At 51.0% G+C, this 12,357-nt stretch overlaps 1 protein-coding gene across 1 annotated transcript in view; it reads left to right on the forward strand.

The window, feature by feature from the left end:
* LOC144099346 (uncharacterized) overlaps window positions 1–12,357 on the forward strand; it is a 156,622-nt gene that overhangs the window by 21,787 nt on the left and 122,478 nt on the right. The gene's annotated exons all lie outside the window — the stretch shown is intronic.

The following is a 12,357-nucleotide window of genomic DNA, read 5'->3' on the forward strand; positions in this document are numbered from 1 at the left end:
GCATCGCCAGTAATTCATATTTGTAAATAATCCATCCTCGCATCTTTCGTCTGTTGCCTCCAGAGTGTTGCAGGGCAGCTTGTGCTAGGTACTTTATATTTTTATTTATATAATTTATTTTTTCTAATAACATATCTTTCTGCATGCGGATTTTCGCGGACGATTTCATTATCTACCGCCCAATTAAATCACTAATGACTACCTGGGACTGCAAGTAGATCGTAGATTTAACAAATTTATTAACGAGTGGCGCAACACATGGTTGTTGTTCTGCAACGTGTCGAATGCAAAGTAATCTAATTCAGCCGCAGATATAATAAATCTATCTACACATACCGTATTCTGGATGACAAAGTCTCGGGTATCTCTCTGCAAATACTTCGGTTTTAAACTCTCTTCGGAGCTTTCATCTCTTCCATATTCCGTCCATATGCGCCGTCACGTCGAAGTCACTGAGATATCTTCGCCGTAGTCTGAGAAATAGTCCTGCTGATATTCGTCAGCTATATTGCCTCTATCCCAGCTTGAGTTTGCTTTCTGCATTTGGTCTCCTTATCATAATAACACGGTCACCGTGTTAGAATCTATCCAAAATAGGGCAACAAAATTCATTTCACACAGCTGTAACTGCCATCGCAGCGTAACTCATATTAAAACTAATATTTCTCCACAATTTTTATGCACACGCTGAGACATCGCTTCCTTAACACTACTTCACAAGTATGTGCGCTTCAATAGATCACGTTATTTTGACCTTGATGTTCCATCCCGCGCGTCTAAAAATTGCACAATCACTTCACCCTCACGCGGTCTATGGTGGGGCTCACTAGTATTGAAATCAATCAGTACTTCTTCGAGCTATATGACATCATGAAATACCGCACCATTCAACTTACCTTCTCAGTGTAATCAAGATTCTTTCAATCACTAAACCATCGCAGATTTTGCTGAAGCTGCAGCCTAGCATACCTTCGCTGATTGCAATAATTAAATTCTTTCGAGCAGAGACTACAGTTCACGGCCGAATATGAGCAACAAGGCATTCTCCCGTTCCTCGACGTATTAGTACAACGCAAGGGCGATGGACTCTCCTTCAAAGTATACCGGAAACCTACGCACACAGGAAAGTACTTAGACTTTAATTCGAATCACCCGATTGCCCACAAAAGATCCGTTGTGTCATCTTTGGTGAGGCGTGCGACACGAATCTGCAAAGAAAAGGAAGATTTGCAAGCTGAACTCCAAATGATACGCCAAGAACTTTCGTCCAACGGCTATCCCAACCATTTTGTGAAAAGGATCGAGAAAAATATTTTGCAGCCGAGCTCTTCCAGTCGTAAGGTTTTCACCGCCACTGCTGGAATTCCGTATGTACGGGGCATAAGCGAAGCTTTATCCCGTATTTTCGCCAAATATAACTTGCGCATCGGACACGTGCCTTCCAGCAAACTTCGAAGTATGCTGGTGAATGTCAAGGACCCCCTGCCAGATAACCGCTTTCCCGGCGTTGTCTACCGAATCCCATGCGGTGATTGTAACCACGTTTACATAGGCGAAACGGGAAAGTTCCCCAGAAGATTGAAAGAACATCAGCGCGATGTTGATAACCACAAAGTGGCTTCCAATGCGATTGCCGAGCACGCGCACGAAAAAACGCATGATATCGCCTGGGACAACGCCGCAATTCTTTCCAAAGAGCGGAACCTGACGGCACGGCTTTTGCTTGAGTCATCATTCATCCAGACGACCCCTGATACTATGAACCTGAAGGAAGGGACGATGCCACCCGTATACATACAGTCATTACGTCATATTCTGGGTATTTAAGTTTCGACCACTGCCATTTTAGCCTCATTGTGAACAAGGAACCCGTACGGGTTCCGAAACTTCAATTTGTTATTACTTTGACTTGGTCAGTGACTGTAATCTTTTGCTTCTGCTTATACCTTCGCTCATATGTCTCTTTCTTTTTTTTGCAGCTGTTATGTGCCATTTGGTGCTATTTTGTGCTTCCGTCTTCGTTTTCTACTTTCAATTTCCTTTTTTTCTCTTCTTCATTTTTACTGCTTTGCTCAACGTATCCTGTGCTAAGTGGCGACTTGTTTCATTTCGCGCTGACAACAGCACCCGCCACGTGCGCTTCATTTTATTGCGCTATATACTCTGTCGCATGCTGCTTAGTTTTATTTCTCTTCCTCTTTGTTTGGCCTATTTCTCGTAAGCCACTCATGCGTTTAGCTATTTTCTTGCTATGTATAAAACTTTTTCATTCTCGTTTATTGTGTTCAGAGATCTGTTTTAAGTTGTGAATCTGGCGCCCCTCCCTGCTTCACAGTAGACTACGGGCATTTCAAATAGATAAATAAATAAGTAGATAAATAAATAGAGTGACCAAAGACTGGAGAGGACACTAAGCTCGCTCCGCCTTAAGTATATGACGCCATAGCGCTTAGAGGCTAATGGGTCGATGCCCATATACGCGGGCAATTTCTACTTTACATTCAAATATCCCTGGCAGCGCTCGTACCATTCATAGCACAGTGGTTCAGCGGTTAAGCGATGTTGCACAGTCCAGGCAGGAGGCTGTCTGAATCAAAGCCATCGGTGGGGCTTTTGTGACTCGAGCAACCTCTTACGGCCAATCATTATTTTAACTGCGACCTGCCACGGTGGGCGGGTTGTGATGACGTGATCTAGGTGGACCACCTGCCACCTAGGTAATATACACAAAAACTATTTACACAATAATAAATATGTACAGGTTGTGCGCGTGATTATTTAATGATGAAGCAATAAAAACACACGCCCACAAACACACGCCCACTGAACTTATTTAACAGCGAGAGGCAACCTAACATCTCAAGAGAAAGTACTGTACATCCGTTGAAGCTGCATGCAATGAAGTCACAGCACGGCCACCGAAAATGATAGACCCCTTGCGTGGACATACACTACAATAACTACAAACAAGGCGACCAAGCTCAATCGTAAAGCAAAGCCGACAGCCCGAACATTGGTTTGTATAGGTCCAGGAACGCGTATAGTTTATACGCACGCATCCGTCATAGAAAAGGGCGGAAGAACGGCGAATGACACATTTTGAGGTGATCACACATCGGGGATACGTCTCGGACCATCCGGACCCGCTTGTGATGGAGCTCTACGCTATCCGTGATGCGGTGGAGTGTATCAATAACATAGCGTCTATAAGAGAAGCCCGTGTATACACGGACTACGTAGCAGTATTAACTCAAAGGAGAGACGAAGGTACTAAGCATCACTCAGGCGATACATGCTCTCAACTTAAAAATTAAGAAACGCGTCCAGATACATTGGACGCAAGAGGATACCCAGAATTTTGACCAGAGGAAAGGAGACGTCCTTACGCACCAAGCCCCAAATACGAATGCGTCCCCCACTAACCCCTTAGATCTCCGCTCCGCTCTTCCCATCTTGCCGTCCTTTATAAGAAGTGCACGTGCTTTGACTACCGCGTGCACTGAGCCCCTCCCTCATAACTTAACAGGATTGGAGGAGGTATCCCTTAGAAGGATAAAGCCCTGACATCGCCAGTGACGTGCCGATGGGACTCTGAGGAAGTTGCAGTGTTAAGCAAATGTCCCAAATGTACCAAAAAACCGGCTGCTGAGGTGCATCTTCGTCGTCTTGTCTGGACGTGCCCAGGAACGCAGTACTCATGAAGAAGGCTAATGGAGAGAGAGAGAGAGAAAACTTTTATTTCTTTCCAAGAGGTTCGCGGGGATGAAGACTTCCTGGTCGTCTTGCTTGGGTGCTGGCGACTTGAGTCTTCAAGCAAGAGTGGGCCCTCAGTCCAGGGCTCCACTGAGTTGTGCCGCCTCAGTTGCGTGCTTTACCAAGGCCCTCTGGACCTCAAGCTCGCTGCTGAAGAGACAGCTCTCCCATTGCTCCGCACTCGGTGTTTGTTGATTGTGGAATGCTATGTTTCTCTTGCATTCCCAGGTGATGTGATAGAGTGTGGGCGTACTGCCGCACCAGGGGCAGTCTGGTCTGAATTGCGTTGGTGATATCTTGTTGTATGTGTGTAGGTTAGGGAAGGTGTTCGTCTGTAGCCTACGCCATCCTACAGCCTCTTCCCTATTTAGTGCTTTGTGTGGTGATGGATATCTCTTTCTGATTCCCCTATATAGTTGTAGGGTCTCTGTGTAGCCCCCCTCGCATATGAGTAGCCGTGACTCCGAGACGATCGATAAGCCTGCTCGGTAAGTGAGCCCTCGAGCTAGACTGTCCGCCCTTTCGTTTCCTGCTACGCCTGCGTGGGCTGGCACCCAGATTATATGTTGTATGGGTAGTCTTTCAGCTGAGGCTGCCGCCTCGCTGATTATTCTGAGGGCAGTGCCGCTGATATTGCCCTTCGTATAGTTTCTGCATGTTTCTTTCGAGTCCGTTAGGATATTTAGGGAGCGACCTTTTCTGTAGCCTTCGGCTATCGCTAGCGCGACGGCAATTTCTTCGGCCTCTGCTATCCCTGACACCCCTACTGAAGCGCAGGTGATAGTTTCCCCTGTACCGTTGACCACCGCTACCGCGGCTGTGCGTTTCTCTGCTCTTGCGTACATAGAAGCGTCTGTGTATAGTGTGCTTTCGGATTGGCCTAGCCTTCTGTTTATCTGTTCGGCCCTGGCTCTCCGCCTTTCTTCGTGTAGGTTGGGATCCATATTTTTAGGTAAGGGTCCCACGTTGAAAGTTCTTCTGAGGTCGTCTGGAACTTCTGTGTATCTGTCAGCCAGACCACTTGCGTTCCGACCTAGCCTTTTTAGGAGCGCCCTTCCTGTGGGGGAGCCCCTGAGCCTCGTCAATTGCGCACCCATTTGAGCCTCTGCTAGCTCGTCAAAGGTGTTGCTGACTCCGAGCTGGAGTAATTTTTCATTTGACGTGTTCCTGGGTAGGTGCAGAGCGATCTTGTAGGCCTTCCTTAGTATACAGTCGGCTTGCTCTCTTTCCGCTTTTGTTGTTGCGTGGTAGGGCAGCGAGTATGTGACCCTGCTGACGATTAGGCTGTTTACGAGTCTTAGGGTGTCGTCTTCCTTCATTCCGTATCTTCTTTGGGATACTCGGCTGATCATTCTTCCTACTTGTTCCGTGGCTTTCCTGAGCAGGGTGATGGTGTGGCTGCATTTGCGGCTACTCTGTAGCCACATGCCCAGAATGCGGATTATGTTTTTCTCCGGGATCGGTTGTCCCTCGAAAACGACGTCCAGCGGGGCTTGGGTAGGGTGTCTCCCTATTCTGATGAGCTCCGATTTTTCGGTCGAGCATTTCAGGCCCCTCTCCTTCACGTAGTCTTCTACGCAGGTGGCGGCTTCCTGTAGTCGGTCTTGTTTTTCTCCTAGCGATCCTTGGGTGATCCACACGGTTATGTCGTCGGCGTACATGGCGTGTTTGATACCCGGGATCTCTTTGAGCTTTCTTGCCAGTCTTAGCATTGACATGTTGAAGAGCACCGGCGATATGACTGAGCCTTGGGGTGTTCCTTTGCAGGGTGTGGCGAAGACGTCACTTCGCAGCTCGGCTAGCCCTACGGTCGCTGTTCGGTTGCTTAGGAAGGCCCTGATGTAGTTATGGGCTCTCCTTCCGCAGTTCGTGTCGTTTATGCCTTCCATGATAGCGGCGTGGCTTACGTTGTCAAAGGCTCCTTTGATGTCGAGGGCCATGACAACGTTTTCTCCGCTTCTCGGCATTTTTTCAAGTACTTCCTCCTTTAGCTGGAGGAGTACGTCTTGCGTGGACAGGTGGGCTCGAAACCCGTACATGCTATCAGGGTAGAGTTGGTTTCTCTCCAGGTGTGACTGAATTCTCTTCGTTATTATTCGTTCGTACATCTTGCCAAGGCACGATGTGAGGGATATCGGCCTGAGGTTTTCCACTTGTAGTTTTTTACCGGGCTTCGGAATCATCACCACGACCGCGTGTTTCCATTCGGCGGGTACTGTTCCTTCCTGCCATAGTTTATTGAGGTACGCGGTGAGCTGGTCAATAGCTCCGTCGCTTAAGTTTCTGATCAGTGAATTGCGGATTCTGTCTGCTCCTGCTGCCGTGTTTCTTGTTGCCGACCTGATCGCATCGACCACCTCTTCCCTGGTTATGGGCCTGTCCATGACGGGGTTCTCTTCGCCTTGATATTCCTCTTTGTAACACTCGACCTGGTCGTTGCCGTAGCATTTGACCCGGACCTCCTCCAGTAGTTGTTTATCTGTACCGGTGTATTGGTGCACCAGCCTTCGTATTGCTTTGCCGCTCTCCGACTTGTTTTTGCTTGGGTCCATGAGGGACTTGAGGATCTGCCACGTTCTGGCCGTGCTCAGGGTGCCGTTCAGCGCGTTGCTAAACTGCTGCCATCCTTGTCTGGCCAGCTGCGTCGCGTACTCCTCCGCCTGCTTGGTGATTTCAGCTATCTTGGTCTTGAGCTTCCTGTTCAGCTTTTGTCTTTTCCACCGTGCGGTGAGTCCGCGTCTCGCCTCCCATAGCTTGAGGAGTCGCTTATCCACCTCCGGGGCGTGTTCGGTTCGGTCCACTTCTTTGGTGTAGAGTTCCTGGACCTCCTTGAGCTGTTGGCTCCACTCCCCCACAGATACAATGTCGCCTCCTTGCATCTGTCTACAGTGGGCCCTGAAGGCGTCCCAGTCGACGAGACGGGTCTTGCCTATTTTTCGTTTTGTGTCTTCGGCTGTGATGCTGGTTTTCAGTATATAGTGGTCGCTTCCTAGGTTTTCGAGTAGGTTTTCCCACTCGACCTGTCTGGCGCCCCTCACAAAAGTCAGGTCGGGGCAAGTGTCTGGGCTGACGCTGTTACCCTGTCTGGTTGGTTGGGTTTCGTCAGTTAGGAGATCGCAATCCGTTTGCTCTGCAGCGTCGCTGATTGTTCTTCCTTTTTTATCGTCTTTGCTGTAACCCCATTTTGGGTGCTTGGCGTTGAAATCGCCTGCTATTATTAGGGTGTTGTTGCCCGCTAGTTTTCTAGCCTCTGTAAAAAGCCTGCTAAAGTCCCCATCCTTCTGCTTAGGCGGGCTGTATAGGTTGATAATAAAGGTGCTCTTGGATTGTGCTTTCTTTTTAGGTATAATCTCTGTGATCGTGTGGTCGATCCGAGTGTCCGTTATTTCGTCGTGTGCTGTGGCTACCAATTTCTTGCTTACGAGGGTCGCCGTACGGCGAGCTTCCTGACACGTATAGCCCCTCAGCGAAGGTGTGCAGTTGGCTTCCTGTAATATAATTACGTCTGGCGGGGTTCCTTTGGCATAAATGTACTGCTGCAGGAGGCCTTGTTTTTGCCTGTACCCCCTGCAGTTCCATTGCCATATCTCTAATTGTTGGAGGCGTTCTGCCATGATGGTGTACTAGGGTTGGAGTTGAGGGTTTCTGCGCCGAACCTGCGTTCGTTATATAGGCGTTCTCTAGCGTCGTTAGTCGTTCTCTGCGCGTTCTGATTCTTAATGTGTGTTCTAACGTTTTGCTCTAGAAGGGCAAATTTCTGCTGCATAAATTGCATCTGCTCTTGCGTCTGTTTCTGCATGTTCATTATGAGAGCCTCGAGCTTCCCATCTTGTGGCTGTGTTGCTTCCACCATTGGGGGTGGTGGGGTCTGAGTTTTGGGCTGTGTCTGCCCTGTCCTGATTTCGCGGAGTTCTTTAAGGACCTCGCTCAGCTGCTTTCTGAGTTGGCCTAGTTCCTGTCTGAGGGCTTTGTTCTCTTCCATTAACTGTTTCTCGCGAGTGGATTGTGTGTTTGTGTTTGAGTGCGGAGCAAAGAGCGTTTTGGGAGGGCCGTCTCCCCAGCTCACCTTGACACCGCCGGTCTTCTTTTTCTTCTGTTGCTCTTGTCCTTGCTTCTGCTTCTGTTGCTGTTGTCCCAGGGGCGGGAAGGACTCGTCCCGCTCGGATCCTCGACTCCGGCTCCGGGTGCGGCTGCGTCCGCGGCTGCCGCTGCGCCCGGATTCCTGGCTCTCGTCTCGGAACCACCGCGGCCTTCTTCTGCGGCTGCGGTCCCGGCTCTTGCGTTGCTGCTGCAGGGGGCCCCACCGCAGCTCGCTCGCTGATTTGAGTCGTTGTTTGCAGTCCCTCGTGCCCGTGATGTGGTCGCCGTCACACACTAGGCACTTGGGTGTACACTGGTGGTCCGTCGTTGGGTTCTGAAGTCCGCATTGTCTGCAGACCTTGGCGTTCGGGTTTGGGCAGACGTCCATGCGATGCCCCTGTTGGCCGCAGGTGTAGCATACCTGCCTTGTTGGCCTGTACGGGTGGCACCGGTATTCGCTGCTGTGGTAGATGACAAACTTCGGAAGAGTAGGGCCGTCGAAAGTGATGAGGGCCGTGCTTGAATTTCCAAGCATTCTTGCCGTTATGACTCTGACGCCCTGGGTGCGAAGTCGTATGTGGGCCTTGAGTTCCTCGGATGTGGTTTTCGGTGCTGGGCCGTGAATAACTCCCCGTAGCGTTCCCTCCGGGGCCGCCGCGTGTGTGTTCACTGCAAAGCTTTTGCCTCCAAAGTTGATCTGCCTGATGTGCAGAACCTTCTTGGCTGCGTCTTCGTTAGCTGTGCTCACGATTATGATGTTCGAGCCGTGGCGAAGTCGGACGAGAAGATCTTCTTCCTTGCATCCTCTTCCGGTGGCCGCAACCACCGCTTCCACCACTTTGTATTGCGGTAGATCCTTGACTGCGAGTCCCCTCGGCCGGAGGACTATCTTGATGTCGTCTTTCGGGAGAGGAGGCAGTCGCAGCCTCGGCCCTCCCTCCCATTGTTTCTTCTCCGGTGCGCCAGCTGCGCTTCTTCCCGCTTCGTCGGAAGATGGCGACCTTCCTGCGCCGTTTCCCGCCAAAATTTGCGGTTTGTCGCCGCCATTTTGGCGTCTCTTCGATTTCTTTGACTGGACGACCGCCCAGCCTTCTGCTTTGTCTGCGTCCATTCCGTTAACTTGTGGTCGTTGTAGAGTCGATGGGGTGCTGCATCCCGGGGCTTGAGTCCCTGCAGCGACGAGGCTAATGGAAGTTGCAGTTACGACTACAAGAGAGGAATACCTTTCCTTTTGGCTAACCGACAAAGCTAGGAGCTGGAGCCTGCTCAGGTTTCTGGAAGAGAACAGCATCCAGGTCCTGCTTTAGCTTACCGACAGCCTCTTTTTTTGCCACATGGCAAGTCTTTGAATTAAAAAGAAAGAGAGCAGCGCATCGTGCCATGACTCCTGAATGCTCGTGCAGCTGCACTCAAGTCCTGTAGCCTCCGTCATCACGCTCTTTCTTTTCTTTGCTGTTCGTGGCAAGTGATGACGGGCACGGTCGGCTGCCTTAACTACTTTTGATGCGTGAAAAACCACGTGACCAGCGGCGGCCTCCGAAGAGGAAGCGGCGTCAGCACGCGCGGCACATCGCGGTCGCGCCCGCATTTATTGCAGTTGCATCGACGTGGCGGTCGACGGAGCGGCGGCAGCAGTGCCGGCGTCCGACCGAGGCGAAGGCCCCAACGTTCTATGTTGGACGTGCTGGCACGACCTTCTCTTCTTCGGCACGTGCATGGTCGGCGCTTGCTACATGGCTTGCTAGAGTTGGTGTTAGAGCTACTGCGTTAAGCCGCTTTTTCTTTCTTATTTGGCAGAAATTTCGTCTCTCGCTGCATTCATAAGGTTCCTCTCGTTGTTTGAAGCACCGTAGCGCTCTCTTGCTCTTCAGCAGCACTCATCACAGTGGCATGTATACAGTGGTTAGCGCGTTCGGATGCTGACTCCGAGAATGCTGGATCAATTCCCGGCCGCGGTGGGCACGTTTCTACGGAGGTGGGATGCGGAAGGCATCCGTGTGTTGCGTGATATCAGTGCATGAATGAATGAATGAACTTTATTCCCGTCATCATGGGGCCTCACGGTCGGGGCGCAGCAATTAGGAGGCGGTGCCTCCCGGCCGGCTCTCAGCAGCGGAGACCGCGGAGAGAGTCTTGTAGTAAGCTGTCTCCGCCTGACGGATGAGGAGCCTTTGCTGATCCGGGGAACTGTTGCGAACCCCAAATATTCAAAATTAATGCGGAACACACCGCTGCCGGACTTCATCGTTTTCGTCTTCTCGCTTTTTTATTCCTTCTCTCATTGCGCGTTTCAAGTGTATATACTGAAAAATGGGACAGTTAGTGTGGCTTTCCTTTGCGCAGAGGTAATTTTTCTCTTAGCGGCCTTAGCAGACATTCGCGGAACAGTCTGCGCGGATGGCCGCCGCGGTGGCTGAGTGGTTATGGCGCTCGGCTGCTGGCCCGAAAGACGCGGGTTCGATCCCGGCCGCGGCGGTCGAATTTCGATGGAGGCGAAATTGTAGAGGCCCGTGTACTGTGCGATGTCAGTGGACGTTAAAGAACCCCAGGTGCTAGAAATTCCCGGAGCCCTTCACTACGGCGTCTCTCATAGCCTGAGTCGCTTTGGGACGTTAAACCTCCATAAACTAAACTAAACTAAACTAGACTGAGCGGATGAGGGGCGATGAAGACGACGAAACCCAAACCACAGCGTGTGAGGAACTGCAATTCTGGGGTATTTATTTTATTTAATTGTCCCCCTCCCCTGTCTCAGTCAGTGCGAAATGGAAACATTACGTGTTGTATTCGAATTTTCACACAAAGCCATTGCCCCGTCTTCGATCTCTTTGTTAACAGGTCTCCTGTCGTTGTGTCGTCAAATCTGTCAGCCTATATAAACTATTGCTACTCCTTTCCCCCTCTAAATGCTCCTGTTTCCAGCAATTCACCGCCTGTGTCTTGGCCACTTCCCCATAGTGGGTATGTGCCATCTTTGAGGCCAACGAACCAACTATACCAGTTATGAACACCGAGAGAGGGGCTGCGACGATGGCCGTGCAGTATAAAACAGCGGGAAGCGAAGCTTATCTGTTTGCGCCGCAAGCAGTTGAAATCTCGCACGTGGTTCTAGATTTTCTGCGGCATACCACGAGGGCGGGAACTTTCGGAATACTTGGGATAAGTTCGCCCTTCGTATACATCTTCAGCTTCAGACGATTTTTGCCGTAATTTGCCGAGAAAGGGAGCTAAGAACATTTGATTCCTAACTGGGGCAAAACGACTACGCGCGAAGCTCTTACAAAGGCCGTCCCCCTGGGCTACAGGGCCGTAACCGCGGTTACCGAACTTAACTGCGGTTACCGCGAAATGGGGTTCGCCGTCGTGACAAAGCTCAACACCGCTTCCGGTTATGGCAACCAACGGCCCCTTGGGTGCAACAGAGGGAGCGGCGCGGTGATCGGCAGAGCGAAGCTGCGTTTGCAAAATTATTGAAGCGATAGCTTCACTAAGCCATGTGAAGCCGATTTCGCATGCCTGGCACAGCCCTCTACTGTGCATGCGCCGAAATATATGGGGGCTGCGTAAAAATGAGAGGGCACGCACACTCAGTGAATAAAAAAACTGGCGTCCAAGCCGGAAATCAGACAAGGGCCTTTGGCGTTCGAGACGGGGACGTTTCCACTCCGCCACGACGTGTTTTTTTTCTTTATTGCATGGAAATAAAACCCTCTCAGCTACCGCATGCTTTACACGCATGCTGTTCCGCGATGCAGACACACATCTTCACGCCTTCGTACACTGCACAAGTACAGGGGTAGTCAAAAAACCCCAGGCCGCTCGGAACGGCCGCGGAGCGGCTCCTCTCCGCTATCGGGGCGCTGTTATCGCACGCTTGTCTCGCCGCGCTTGTGTTTCCAGGGTATGCGCAGAGAGGGGGTGATGCCCCCGCTCTCTCGCTCTCCTCGATAACGAATCAGTGAAAAAAATAGTGCGGCGTACGCCTGCAGCGTTCGCTCTTCGCTCTCCGTATTCGGCTGTGGTGCAGCGCGTCGCGGTGCAGACGACCATTCGCATAAAGTGACGCACTATGCTGGCGGCCGTATTTAGTATGACTTCGTGTGCTTCTTCCTACGTTTCGGTTTCCTGGCGTAGGTGAAGGTAAATGCCCTATATCGTACGCCAGGAAACCGAAACGTAGGAAGAAGCACACGAAGTCATACTAAATACGGCCGCCAGCATAGTGCGTCACTTTATGCGAATGGTCGTCTGCACCGCGACGCGCTGCACCACAGCCGAATACGGAGAGCGAAGAGCGAATGCTGCAGGCGTACGCCGCACTATTTTTTTCACTGCTTCGTTATGGAGGAGAGCGAGAGAGAGGGGGCATCACCCCCTCTCTGCGCATACCCTGGAAACACAAGCGCGGCGAGACAAGCGTGCGATAACAGCGCCCCGATAGCGGAGAGGAGCCGCTCCGCGGCCGTTCCGAGCGGCCTGGGATTTTTTGACTACCCGTGTACATCCAAATTGCGGGAGACATAC

This window comes from Amblyomma americanum, chromosome 7 (genome assembly GCF_052857255.1).
Source record: "Amblyomma americanum isolate KBUSLIRL-KWMA chromosome 7, ASM5285725v1, whole genome shotgun sequence".
NCBI classification, from domain to species: domain Eukaryota; kingdom Metazoa; phylum Arthropoda; class Arachnida; order Ixodida; family Ixodidae; genus Amblyomma; species Amblyomma americanum.